The 12,942-nt window shown below is 38.7% G+C and overlaps 1 protein-coding gene and 1 non-coding gene across 2 annotated transcripts in view; one reads left to right on the top strand and one right to left on the bottom strand.

Annotated features, from left to right (window-relative positions):
- Positions 1–12,942, top strand: part of RNF175 (ring finger protein 175) — a 61,861-nt gene that overhangs the window by 19,394 nt on the left and 29,525 nt on the right. The gene's annotated exons all lie outside the window — the stretch shown is intronic.
- Positions 10,685–10,756, bottom strand: TRNAY-GUA (transfer RNA tyrosine (anticodon GUA)). The gene has a single exon. It is a non-coding gene; the product is annotated as a tRNA-Tyr (tRNA).

Below are 12,942 nucleotides of genomic sequence, written 5' to 3'. Positions count from 1 at the left end.
AAAAAATATTGATAAGTTGGATTTTATTTAAAGTAAAAAGTCTTCTGTGAAAGATACTGTTAAGAGAATGAAAAGACAAGCTACAAACTGGGAGAAAGTAATTATAAAACACATGCTTAATAAAGGACTGCTATCCAAAATATACTTAGAGCTCAATCATAAGAAAGCAACTCAGTTAAATGGCAAAATATCTAAAAAGACAGCTCATCAAGGAAAGATATACAGATGGCAAATAATCATATGAAAAGAAGTTCATCATCATTTGTCATTAGGGAATTGCAAGTTAAAACAATAACTTGCAATATGTTACCAATATAAGGGTATTATAATGGCTGAAATCCAACAATACCAAATGCTGACAAGGATGTGAAGCAGCAGGAACTCTTGCAGAGTGGGAATGCAAAATGATAGAACCATTGTGGAAAGCAGTTGGGCAGCCTTCCACAAAGCTAAATGCGGTATTATTCAGTCATCGAACTACTAGGTATTTACCCGATTGAACGGAAAACCTACCCTCACACAAAAAGCTGCATGAAAATATTTACAGCACCTTTATTCATAATCACCCCAAACTGGAAACAATCAAGATGTCCTTTAAAACAGGGATCCTTGGCTCCCATGATCTAATGTCTGATGATCTGAGGCGGAACTGATGAAATAATAAAGAAATAACGTGCACAATAAATGTAATGCTCTTGAATCATCCTGAGATCATCCCCACCCCATCCCACCTTCTATCCATGGAAAAATCCTCTTACACAAAACCAGTCCCTGGTACCAAAAATCCTGGGCACTGCTGCTTTAAAGTAAGACTAAATGAGCAAACTGTGGCACCTCCATGCAATGGGATGTTAGTCCGCAGAAAAAAGATTTAAGCTATCAAGTCCCAAAGAGACACTGAGGAACAAGCCAATATGAAAAGGCTACATACTGATTCCAGTTACAAGATATCCAAATGCAAAAGCACAGAAAGTAAACTGCTCAGGGAAGGAAAAGGATAAGACTAAGCAAGTGAAATGGGAATTTTAAGGCCATAGAATTGATCTGTGTGGTACTGTAATTTTGGATTCAGGACATGATGCATTTGTCAAATCCCATTGAACTGCGCAGCACAAAAAGCAGATCTTAAAGTATGTAAATTTTAAAAAATCATTTTGGAGGTTGGGGAATCCCAGGAAGAAATGCAGATGAAGAGAAAGTGCATCACAAGTTTATGAAACAACCTCCTTGAAGGAAATTAGGGGGAAATATGCTGCTCTGGGTACCTTTGGAAACTTTTGCTTGTTTGTTCAGTCACTAAGTCATGTCTGATTCTTTGTGACCCCCATGGACTGTAGCATGCCAGGCTTCCCTGTCCTTCTTTATCTCCTGGAATTAGCTCAAACTCATGTCCATTGAGTCGGTGATGCCATCCAACCATCTCATCCTCTGTCACCCCCTTCTCCTGCATCAGAGTCTTTTCCAATGAGTCAGCTCTTCCCATCAGGTGGCCAAAGTATTAGAGCTTCAGCTTCAGCATCAGTCCTTCCAATGAATATTCAGGGTTGATTTCCTTTAGGATTGACAGGTTTGGTCTCCTTGCTGTCCAAGGGACTCTCAAGAGCCTTCTCCAGCACCAAATTTCAAAAGCATCAGTTCTTCGGTGCTCAGCCTTCTTTATGGTCCAGCTCTCAAATCCATACATAACTACTGAAAAAAACCACAGCTTTGACTATACCGAACTTTGCTGGTAAAGTAATGTCTCTGCTTTTTTAATACACTGTCTAGTTTTGTCATAGCTTTCCTTCCAAGGAACAGGCATCTTAATTTCATTCCTGCAATCACTGTCCATAGTGATTTTGGAGCCACCAAAGATAAAATATGCCACTGTTTCTACTTTTTACCCATGTATTAGCCATGAAATAATGGGACTGGATGCCATGATCTTAGTTTTTTGAATGTTAAGTTTTAAGTCAGCTTTTTCACTGTCCTTTTACACTCTCATCAAGAGGCTTTTTAGTTCCTCTTCACTTTCTGCCATTAAAGTGGTATCATCTGCATATCAGAGTTTGATGATATTTCTCCTGGCAATCTTGATTTCAGCTTGTGATGCATCTAGCCCAGTGTTTCACATGATATTCTCTGCATGTAAGTTAAGTGAGCAGGGTGACAGTATACAGCCTTGATGTACTCATTTCCCAATTTTGAACCAGTCCATTGATCCATTTCCAGTTCTTACTGTTGCTTCTTGACCTTCATACAGGTTTCTCAGGAGGCAAGTAAGGTGGTCTGGCATTCCCATCTCTTGAAGAATTTTCCATAGTTGGTAGTGATCCACACAATCAAACGCTTTAGCATAGTCAATGAAGCAGAAGTAGATATTTTTCTGGAATTCCCTTGTCTTATCTATGATCCATCAGATGCTGGCAATTTGATCTCTGGTTTATCTCCCTTTTATAAATTCAGCTTACAAGATACCATCTTGTACACATCTGGAAGTTCTCAGTTCATGTACTGTTGAAGCCTAGCTTGGAGTATTTTGAGCATTAGTTTGCTAGCATGTGAAATGAGTGTGATTGTGCAGTAGTCTGAGCATTCTTTGGCATTGCCTTTCTTTGAGATTGGAATGAAAACTGACATTTTCCAGTCCTGTGGCCACTGCTGAGTTTTCCAAATTTGCTGGCATATTGAGTGCAGCACTTTCACAGCATCATCTTTTAGGATTTGAAATAGCTCAGCTGGAATTCCATCACCTCCACTAGCTTTGTTCTTAGTAATGCTTCCTAAAAACCGCTTAACTTCACACTCCAGGATGTCTGTCTCTAGGTGAGTTGACCAAACCATCATGGTTATCTGAGTCATGAAGATCTTTTTCATATAGTTCTTCTGTGTATTCTTGCTACCTCTTCTTAATATCTTCTGCTTCTGTTAGGTCCATACTGTTTCTGTCCTTTATTGTGCCTATCTTTGCATGAAGTATTCCCTTGGTATCTCTAATTTCCTTGAAGAGATCTCTAGCCTTTCCCATCCTATTGTTCCCTCTGTTTCTTTGCATTGTTCACTTAAGAAGGCTTTCTTATACCTTCTTGCTGTTCTCTCAAACTCTCCATTCTCCTTTGCCTCTTGCTTCTCCTCTTTTCTCAGTTATTTGTTAGGCTCCTTGGACAACCACTTTGCCTTCTTGCATTTCTTTTTCTTGGGAATGGTTTTGGTCACCACCTCCTGTACAGTGTTACAAACCTCCATCCATAGTTCTTCAGGCATTCTGTCTACCAGATTTAATGCCTTGAATTGACTTGTTACTTGTTACTTCCAACGTGTAATTATAAATAATTTATTTCAGTCATACCTGGATGGTCTAATGTTTTTCCCTACTTTCTTCAATTTATGCTTGAATTTTGCAATAAGGAGCTAATGATCTGAGTCACAGTCAGCTCCAGGTCTTGTTTTTGCTGACTGTGGAGCTTCTCCATCTTTGGCTGCAAAGAATATAATCAATCTGATTTCAGTATTGACCATCTGGTGATGTCCAGGTGTAGAGTTGTCTCTTGTGTTGTTGGAAGAGGGTGTTTGCTATGACCAGTGCATTCTCTTGGCAAAATTCTGTTAACCTTTGCCCTGCTTCATTTTGTACTCCAAGGCCAAACTTGCCTGTTACTCCAGGTATCTCTTGACTTCCTACTTTTGTATTCCAATAACCTGTGATGAAAGAGCATCTCTTTTTTTTTTTTTTTTTTTTTTTTTGGTGTTAGTTCTAGAAGGTCTTGTAAGTCTTCATAAAATCATACTACTTCAGCTTCTTTGGCATCAGTGGTCGGGGCATAGACTTGGACCACTGTGATGGTGGATGGTTTGTCTTGGAAACCAACCGAGATCACCCTGCCTCTGGAAACTGGAGGCGTCCATGAGATGAAGGCAGGAGGAGCTGCTCACGATCCCTTGTTGACAAGGATGTTTCCTGTGGGCTATGGGTTAAAAATTCTGATGGTCCTATTTATGTGTACTGGGATGGACAACTCTGTAAATCAGTGAAAAATGGCAGGAGTGGGAGTTTACAGATTGTTTTTAAAGGGGGAGGAAGTTAGGAAAAAAGTAGGAAGTACACACAGTAATATGTGTGAGCAGCTTTGTGCCCAGAAGGTATTATTATTTTACATAAATTCATGCCCTGAAGGTATTATTTATTATGCATAAAGTATTATTACTTTCGCATTATTTCCTGCATAATTTGAACCATGTTCTTCAGCAGCAAGAGACAAATCCAAAAGCTCAGAACTTTTTCAGATACAGTTTTTAATAAATTTGTCTGTCTTCTGAAGTGCTCGTTTAATTTCTCTAGACAGGCTCAGTTGTATTGTCTGTAGGAGCTGTGTACATCAGAGCTACTTATCATAAATACCTAAAGCAAAGGAAATAGGTTATTAAGAAAGTAAAGTTGATTAGCCATCTGTATGTCTTCTTTGGAGAAATGCCTGTTTAGGTCTTCTGCCCACTTTTTGATTTTATTGTTTGTTTTTCTGGTATTGAGTTGTATGAGCTGCTTGTAGATTTTAGAGATTAATTCTTCATCAGCTGTTTGTTTGCTATTATTTTCTCCCATTCTGCAGGTTGTATTTTCACCTTGCTTATAGTTTCCCTCATTGTGCAAAAGCTTTTAAGTTTAATTAGGTCCCATTTGTTTATTATTTTTTTTATTTCCATTACTTTAGGAGGTAGGTCACAGAGGATCTTGCTGTGATTTATGTCAGAGAGTGTCCTGCTGATGCTTTCCTCTAAGAGTTTTATGGTTTCTGGTCTGAGATTTAAGTCTTTAATCCATTTGAGTTTATTTTTCTGTATGGTGTTAGGAGTGTTCTAATTTTATTCTTTTACACATAGTTGACCATCATCAAAAAGTCTACAAACAATAAATGCTGGAGTGAGTGTGGAGAAAAGGGAACCCTCTTACACTTTTAGTGGGAATGCAAACTGATACAGCCACTATGGAGAAAGGTGCGGAGATTCCTTTAAAAATTAGGAATAAAACTACCATATGACCCAGCAATCCCACTACTGGGCATATACCCTGAGGAATCCAGAATTGAAAAAGACACATGTACCCCAGTATTCATTGCAACACTATTTACAACAGCCAGAAGATGGAAGCAACCTTGACAGATTGAATGGATAAGGAAATTGTAAATATACACAATGGAATATTACTCAGCCATAAAAGGGAACACGTTTAGGTCAGTTCTAATGAAGTGGATGAACCTTGAGCCTATTACACAGAGTGAATGGGCCATGTCTATTCACAGAGAGAGAAGGACAAATACCATATATTAATGCATATATACAGAATCTAGAAAGATGGTACCAATGATCCTATGTGCAGGGCAGCTGAAGGAGACACAGATGTAAAGAACATTCTTTTGGACTCAGTGGGTGAGGGAGAGAGTGGGCTGGTTTGAGAGAATAACATTGAAACATATGCATTCCCATGTATAAAATAGTAAGCAGTGTGAGTTTGGTGGTGACTCAGGGCACCCAGAGCTGGTGCTGTGTGACGACCTGGAGGGATGGGGTGGGGAGGGAGGTGGGGGTGTTCAGGATGGCGGGACGCAGGTATGCCTACAGCCAGTTCATACTGATGTGTGGCAGAAACCATCGCAATATTGTAAAGTAGTTGTCCTCCAACTAAAACAAATAAATTTTTTAAAAAGAAAATATACCATTAACTGCTCCTAGGTGATGCCAAAACATGTAAGTAGAAAGTAGAAAAGTTTTGATATTTTGTTTGAGATACTGCTTAATATCTGAAAGTTTCAGATGCATTTTTAGCACAGTATCGACTGAGCATCTGGATATTTGAATTTTTCTATTTCCATCTGCTAGTGTTAATATGGTAGAAACATAGGCAAAGCCTCAAAGTTAAATTACTTCCAAATGCTTTTAACAGCATTTAATTAAAAATAACGTTTCAAATGGCAACCCACTCCAGTACTCTTGCATGGAAACTCCCATGGACTGAGGAGCCTAGTAGGCTGCAGTCCATTGGGTCACTAAGAGTCGGATACGACTGAGCGACTTCATTTTCACTTTTCACTTTCATGCATTGGAGAAGGAAACGGCAGCTCACTCCAGTGTTCTTGCCTGGAGAATCCCAGGGACGGGAAAGCCTAGCAGTTTGCCGTCTATGGGGTCGCAAAGAGCGGACACAACTGAAGCGACTTAGCAGCAGCAGCATTATGATTTAAAATTTTGCACATAGCAAAATATTCATAAATTTTTATATCAAATTGCACATCTACTTGGCAAACATTGGTTTTAACTTCTTGGCAGTGAGAATCAGTCTTGGGTCATGTAATATAAGAACTGAGAGTTTGAAACACCAGTCATAGTACCACAGAGCCTCAGTTTGTTGTTCCTGTGACTTCATCTCTCCATCATGATATTTTACCAAAATTGGAATATTTTCTGGTACTTTAAATATGGAATAAATGTATTAGTAACCCAGATAACTTTGCTTAACGACAAAAATAGTATACTCTTAATTTCAGGCTAGATTTTATGCCTAAGTAGAACAAGTTTTAAAGCATTTTGTATATGTTCTTTGGAGAAGGAAAAAAGGTCTCATTTTTTTATTGGGTGATAACCTAAAATTCAAACATATTAAGTAGTCATCTGCTAGATGGTTGAGGAATTGATGTTTGCAAGATACGTCTCTTAACAGAAAACAACCTGACTCCTATTGGATCTATCCCTTTAGCTCTAACCTTTGTGTTCTGTTGCTTAGTCCTGCTGACTCTTCAACTTTGTCTCCTCAAATAATGAAAGAATGTTGTTGCTGATAACCTGAAATATACATAGTACCACTTTCTCAAGGCTATGCCTGCAAGGCTTGACTGAAAAAATAACACATTTCCTTTCATACAAAGATAAAAACTTCAAAACAAAGAGTAACATTTGTCTTGTTGGAGGTTTACAGGAATATCCTGACCTACGTGGTCAAGGGCAAGAACAAAGGATTATCACATTTCTTCCTGGGTCTGGCCAGCACAATGAAATTTGCAATAAGCAGCCACAGCCTTCTCCTTTGTGTGTAAAAGAAGCCTGAATTATAACTCAGATAAAATGATTCTTTGGAACACTAATCCACCATCTTCTCTGGCTTTCCAAATAAAGTTACTATTCCTTGCTCCAACATCCCGTCTCTCAGTTTATTGGCCTGCTGTTGGATAGTAGTACATCCTTGTATTGGTAACACTTCTGAGGAGTTCTTCTTGAGAGGTAGTTCTTCCCATTTCTGACATCATAACCATGAATATACACTCTTTTTAATAATGTCATTACTGCAGATAGTATTTAGGGTACAAACAAATTGATAGTTTATAAACCTTCAAGTAATGTGCATTAGGACAATTTGATTTTGTTCTTCAAGATATTGTCATTCTTCATTTAACCTAAATGATTTCCTTTTAATTTTATTTTAAAAGAAGTTTTGTTTTTCCATTCATGCAACTGAGTTCCACATTGCATTCATGTAGCCCAAGGAATAGTAACATAGCCTGAATCTAATGTTCATTGATGGTGACTGGGATGGAGTTTTAAGGAAAGAAAAAATGTATGCTTTTATATATAGCTCTATTTCTTCCCCTGGTGACAATACACAGTGTAACCATAAATTACAGTCCATTCAGTTCATTGCATGAAAAAGAAGGTGTGAGAGTGTTCATTCAGTTGGGAAATCAAATTGACTTGATAACACCATAGTGAAATAGTGGGAAATGCTAAATATTTGATGTTTTGAAAATATATTTAAATTTATATATGCATTTTCAGAAGTATTCATCTTTCTCTACACTGTTAATAAAAACAATTTATTTCAACATAAAAAAATAAAGTTTCATTCAACAACACCCTCACCACCTTCTTTTATGTATCCTAATTTTCATATCTGTAAGAAATGAGGGTGGGGCACCAAAAAAGAATTTTTCTACTGTTCTTCAAATCAGTAGAAAGCCTGATGACTAAATACACAGAATTTTGTCTTCAAACATACCATTAACTTGCCTCAATACACAGGCAAATACTTTGCCACAGACTGAAAATTTGCTCTATTTAAATCAAATGTACTGCCTATTAATAATTGCTGTGAAACACTAGAACATATTATTGTGCCAATAAAGTATTATGTTTGAATCTTTTTAAAATGAGACAAGACCCTAATGTATCCATGTTGTATTTGCATGTGTGCTAAGTCACTTCAGTCGTGTCTGACTCTTTGAGACCCCGTGGACTGTAGCCTGCCAGGCTCCTCTGTCCATAGGACTCTCCAGGCAAGGATACTGGAGTGGGTTGCCGTGCCCTCCTCCAGGGATCTTCCTGACCCAGGGATTGAACCTGTGTCTCTTATATCTCCTGCATTGGCAGCCATGTTCTTTACCATTAGCACTATATATATGTATGTATGTATGTATGTATGTATGCATCTGCAGAATCGCCTTTAAGAGTTTAAACAGCAAAATCAAGTCAACTGACTTGAAGATAGAAATATGGACCTAGTGAATTTCTGAGAGCCCTTCATATGCCAGGATTCCATACTTTTACTTGTTTGAACTGGTAGCAGCAGTATTTCCTGGCATCAGGTATTCTCATGATAATTTTCACCTTCCCTTTGAGCATACCTCTGCTCTGCATCCAGCCCCACCCATATAAACACAGACACATGTACAAATGGTTGCAGATAGTTTGGGATTTGCAGTGCAAAGAGCATCACATAACTTTCCTTTTTTTCTCTCCTTTCATATTGTGTGACTCATTCAACATTCTGTACAACTAGACAAATGAGAAGATTCCTTTGTTTTGACACAATTAGCAGCTCTTTTCATTTTCATTATGTGCGTGGCTACAATAACAAACATGGTACCTTTCAGCAGCATCTTAGTCAGGAAGTTCCTCCTGCCATGATGTGTGGGCGGGGAAGGCAGGGTGATGTGATCCAGATGCATGGGATCTGGATCCTGCCCTTCGCCAGGAATGCAGATGTGTTTTATCCACACATGCCCAGATGCTGACCCCTCTGGCATTATTAATGTGTCCCAGCTGCCAGGCTTCCTCCTCAGCATGTACGCGCCTCAGTTTCACATATTTCATGTGCTTACTTATGAGGCACAACATTCCTACATTTCACATGTGGCAGTTACTATTAAAAATGAGCAGTTCTAACCCTTCTGGAAATTGATAAAGAATCTTTCAAATTGCTTTGAAATGTGGCCATCATTTCAAAATGACTTCTCATGCAGTTATTGAATTCATAATGCAAACTTCTGACCTTTCCTCTTGCAGGCTGAGAAAACATGACTCTGAGTATTCCACTTTAAAGATAGTCAAGAAATTAATGTTTGCATACATAATACATCATAATGATTTTTTACTTTCCTTTTATTTCTCATCTCCAAGGCCTATTTTTTAAAAGTAGCATGTCTATAAATTGAGCATTGTTATTTATTGTTCATTAAATCCAGGCATCAAATAAGAGAAATTTGGCATCTTCTAGAAATGGGTCAAGCTTATAGCTCTACAGGGAAAGAATTAGCTTTATGAAAATATAATCCAGTCATTGCTTCAAACTATAGGTAGAGCATAGCACCACTGATTAGAGGAAATGGATTAGTTTCATAAATTTTTACTTATAATCTAAAGTAAAGTATAAAATATAGAAGCATGAGCGTTTCTCTAAATTAAAATGAACTGAATCTTATTCATTTTTTAAAATTTCAGCATTTTACAGGGTAAATGTAAAAGTGAATCATAACTTAAAGCAAAAAGATGAAAAATGCAAGTGACAGATGGTCAGATTTTGAAAGATGGGGTTCATGTCCATTTCCTTCTTTAATGCCAGAATGATGAACTTTAAAAAGCCAGAGGCTATAATTTATCTTAGATAACAATCTTGGTGATCAGTTATAAGAAATGAGTGACCTAAATGCTGAGGAGACTTCTTTGAGGGACCGCACACTGTCATTATCAATAGCAGAGTCAGAAACTTCCCTGACAATCCAGTGGCTGAGAGTTCCCTTTCCAGTTCAGGGGGTGTGGTTTCAACCCTTGCTTGGAAGCTAAGATCCCACAGACCTCACTCAAAAAACCAAAGTATAAAAACAAAAGCAATACTGTAACAAACACAAGAAAGACTTTTAAAATGGTCCACATAAAAATCTTAAAAGTTGTTGATGCTGAGTGCTAAATGAAACATCTTAGGTCCTGGTTACCTAGCATGTGGTTTCTGGCCCTCATGAAAACTATTCTGCTTCCTTCAGTAAAACTTGTTTTACCTGTTTGGATACACATATACATATTTATCTCAGTTTCACAAATAAAGGTGCAAAGTCATTCATTAGCTTTGGCCATACCTACAAAATAGGATGGAAAATGAAAGCAATGATCTGATTAATTCAGGCAGAAGTAATGAATATTTACTCTTCCCTGAAAGTACTGCCTGATAAACAAAAAAAAAGTATGTTGTAAGATATCTTTTTCTGAACGCTCCAAACAGTTATTTCAGATTTTCTCCATGTATTAAAAAAGCAACTTAAAGTGAAGTCGCTCAGTCATGTCCAACTCTTTGCGACCCCATGGACTGTAGCCTACCAGGCTCCTCCATCCATAGAATTTTCCAGTCAAGAGTACTAGAGTGGGTTGCCACTTCCTTCTCCAGGGGATCTTCCCAACCCAGGGATCGAACCCAGGTCTTCTGCGTTACAGGCAGGCGCTTTACCATCTGAGCCACCAGGGAAGCCCTCCACCATGTGTATTTTTGTTCAAATGCATCTGCTGTGTTGTGCTCTGCTTACTCACTCAGTCGTGTCTGACCCTGCAACCCCATGGATTGTAGCCCACTAAGCTCCCGCTGTCCGTGGGGATTCTCCATGCAGGAATGCTGGAGAGGGTTGCCATGCCTTCCTCTCAAATTCATATATATGATAACAATTGTAGCGTTCTCTGAAAGACGATTTCAGTTCAGTTCAGTCGCTCAGTCGTGCCTGACTCTTTACGACTCAGGACCGCAGCACGCCAGGCTTCCCTGTCCATCACCAACTCTCAGAGCTTGCTCAGAGTTTGTGATGCCATCCAACCAGCTCATCCTCATCCTTCTCCTCCTACCTTCAATCTTTCCCAGCATCAGGGTCTTTTCTAAGGAATCAGTTCTTCACGTCAGGTGGCCAAAGTATTGGAGTTTCAACTTCAGCATCAATCCTTCCAATGAATATTCAGGACTGATTTCCTTTAGGATTGACTGGTTGGATCTCCTTATAGTCCAAGGGACTCTCAAGAATTTTCTCCAACGCCACAGTTCAAAAGCATCAGTTTTTCAGCGCTAACCAGTCCAGTCTCTGCGTATAAGTTGAATAAGCAGGGTGACAATATACATTCCTGTCCTACTCCTTTCTCAATTTGGAACCAGTCTGTTGTTACATGTCCGGTTCTAACTGTTGCTTCTTGACCTGCATACACATTTCTCAGGAGGCAGGTAAGGTAGTCTGGTATTCCTATCTCTTGAAGAATTTTCCACAGTTAGTTGTGATCCACACAGTCAAAGGCTTTGGCGTAGTCAATAAAGCAGAAGATGTTTTTCTGAAATTCTCTTGCTCTTTCTATTGCTAACTAATGTTGGCAATTTGATCTCTGGTTCCTCTGCCTTTTCTAAATCCAGCTTGAACATCTGGAAGTTCTTGGTTCATGTATTGTTGAAACCTAGCTTGGAGAATTTTGAGCATTAGTTTGCTAGCATGTGAAATGAGTACAATTGTGCAGTAGTTTGAACCTTCTTTGGCATTGCCTTTCTTTGGGATTGGAATGAAAACTGACATTTTCTAGTCCTGTGGCCACTGCTGAGTTTTCCAAATTTGCTGACATATTGAGTGCAGCACTTTCACAGCATCATCTTTCAGGATTTTAAATAGCTCAACTGGAATTCCGTCACCTCTACTAGCTTTGTTCATAGTGATGCTTTCTAAGGCCCACTTGACTTTGCACTCCAGGATGTCTGACTCTAGGTGAGTGATCACACCATCATGGTTATCTGGGCCATGAAGATCTTCTGTTTATTCTTGCCACCTCTTCTTAATTAATATCTTCTGCTTCTATTAGGCTCATACCATTTCTGTCCTTTATTGAGCCCATCTTTGCATGAGATATTCCCTTGGTATCTCTAATTTTCTTGAAGAGATCTCTAGTCTTTCCCATCGTATTGTCTTCCTCTATTTCTTTGCATTGATTACTTAGGAAAGATTTCTTATCTCTCCTTGCTATTCTTTGGAACTCTGCATTCAGATGGATATATCTTTCCTTTTCTCCTTTGCCTTTCGCTTCCCTTCCTTTCTCAGCTATTGGTAAGGCCTCCTCAGCCAGAGACTGAGCAGATCAGTCTCTGTGGGTCTCTGGGTCCTGGTGAGCCCTCTGAGCATCTCTGGCCGGTATGGGGTTTTGATTCTAAATGCGATTTTGCCACTCCTACCATCTTGCTGGGGTTTCTCCTTTACCCTTGGATGTGGTGGATCTTTTTTCAGTGGGATCCAAAGAAAGGATCTAAAATTTTCCTGTCAGTGGTTGTTCAGCAGCGAGTTGCAATTTTCAAGTTCTCACAGGAGAAGATGAGCTCACGTCCTTCTACTCTGCCGTCTTGTGTGTATTTGAAAGAAAATTTAGAGCAACTCTAATAAGACTTCAGATCCAGCCCATTCAAGAAGAATTAAAAAGAATAAAAAGCCTGGAAAATGTCTTCTTATTTGACATGGAAAGAAGAAAGGCTGCAGTTCATTTACATCTTGAAGTTCTATCAAATAATTCTGATTATTGACCTTGAGACTATTGTAACGAAATTTTTATTAAAGGACCCAAAAGTATACCCAGAAACTTTTTTCTAAGCTGCCTATTTTTAATCACAAAGATAAAGAAACTAGCAGCGTAAATCTTGTTTAT

This window comes from Muntiacus reevesi, chromosome 13 (genome assembly GCF_963930625.1).
Source record: "Muntiacus reevesi chromosome 13, mMunRee1.1, whole genome shotgun sequence".
Taxonomy (NCBI): domain Eukaryota; kingdom Metazoa; phylum Chordata; class Mammalia; order Artiodactyla; family Cervidae; genus Muntiacus; species Muntiacus reevesi.
The sequence above is the reverse complement of the archived record's forward strand: the minus strand, read 5'-3'. Positions and strand labels throughout refer to the sequence as shown.